This window comes from Propithecus coquereli, unplaced genomic scaffold (genome assembly GCF_000956105.1).
Source record: "Propithecus coquereli isolate 6110/MARCELLA unplaced genomic scaffold, Pcoq_1.0 Scaffold350, whole genome shotgun sequence".
Lineage (NCBI taxonomy): Eukaryota > Metazoa > Chordata > Mammalia > Primates > Indriidae > Propithecus > Propithecus coquereli.
Window position 1 is genome coordinate 390,176 of NW_012149175.1, and position 1,284 is coordinate 391,459.

At 32.6% G+C, this 1,284-nt stretch overlaps 1 protein-coding gene across 1 annotated transcript in view; it reads right to left on the reverse strand.

The window, feature by feature from the left end:
• The window catches only part of CEP290 (centrosomal protein 290kDa), a 144,479-nt gene that overhangs the window by 122,113 nt on the left and 21,082 nt on the right, over positions 1-1,284 (reverse strand). The gene's annotated exons all lie outside the window — the stretch shown is intronic.

A 1,284-nucleotide genomic window follows, 5' to 3' on the forward strand; every position in this document is an offset into this window, starting at 1 on the left:
TTCCAGCCAAATGAATAAATGTAGTTTCCTGAATACACCATAATATCTCTTACCTCTAACAACGTATCTTCTACCCAGAATGTTCTTTCCTTAACCACCATGTTCATCCACATACCCATTGCCAGGCTGACTTCTACTTCAGGCCTCAGTTTACATACATATCACTTCCTGAACTTCACGACTGATTTAGGTATCCCTCCTCAGAGTACCTCAGGATACATCCTTATGTATCCCCTTAAGTATAATATTATCCTTACATTATGCTTATTATTGACTATGAACATCCTTGAGAACCAGAATATAGTTGCCCACTGTATTCCTAGTAACCAGTACAGTCTCTGACATGCTATAAATACTAAATATAACTGAATGACTGTTCAGGGGCAAGGAAAGAATCTCCAGCCTAAATCCATATTCCATCTCAAGGAATCCAGCAGCTAGAAAAGTACATCAGCCATATATTCAAGTGTTTTCCATGTGTGCGCCTATGAGCAAAGTATTCTAAGATATGAATGGAAATGGTAGTTCTGATTAGCTAAAAGTATGTGTTATGAATGATGATAAGTAAACTGATAGATAGCCTAGATAAAAGAATGAAGGTCCAGAAACCAGATATCCTCCTAAATAATTCTATTAGTGAATAAAATAGGTTGGATCCTTTACAATTACTAAAAAATGCATAGGTATCTTATGTTTTGTTGAGTCAACTAAACAATAATTCTCTAAGAGTTTATTACTAACCTTTTACGTAGCATCAATCCATACTTTTTCCACTACAAAAACTGTATTGATAGCTAACTTTTAAATGATTCTTCTAAATTAGAGAGTAAAATAGATATATCAAGAATGAGGATATTTTTCCTTACAAATCAATTTATGATAGATTCTCTTGAAATAGCAGTATCATCTCACAATCATTGTTGTTTACTTAAAATTTATAGCCTACTATTTCTGACAGAACGATGGACAAAATAAGGAATGTAATACAGCAGTGACCTTCTAAAAGACACAAAGGTAGAAAAAGCTTATGGCCATCAGGGATGGAAGAGTTACCAGTTAGACACCAAATCTGTACTAAGTTTACCGACGGCTAAGGTAAAATAAGAATTGTTAAATAAACATTAAATAGGTATGTTAAATAAATAAATAAATAAAACACTGAATAAGAAGCTGAGGTAAAACAGACTTTTCCACCAGGAAATATAAATTTATCTGCAGAAAACAACTTTTTTCTTAAAATTAAATTTAAGTGAACACTGCATGAATTATTTTATGACTAACAAG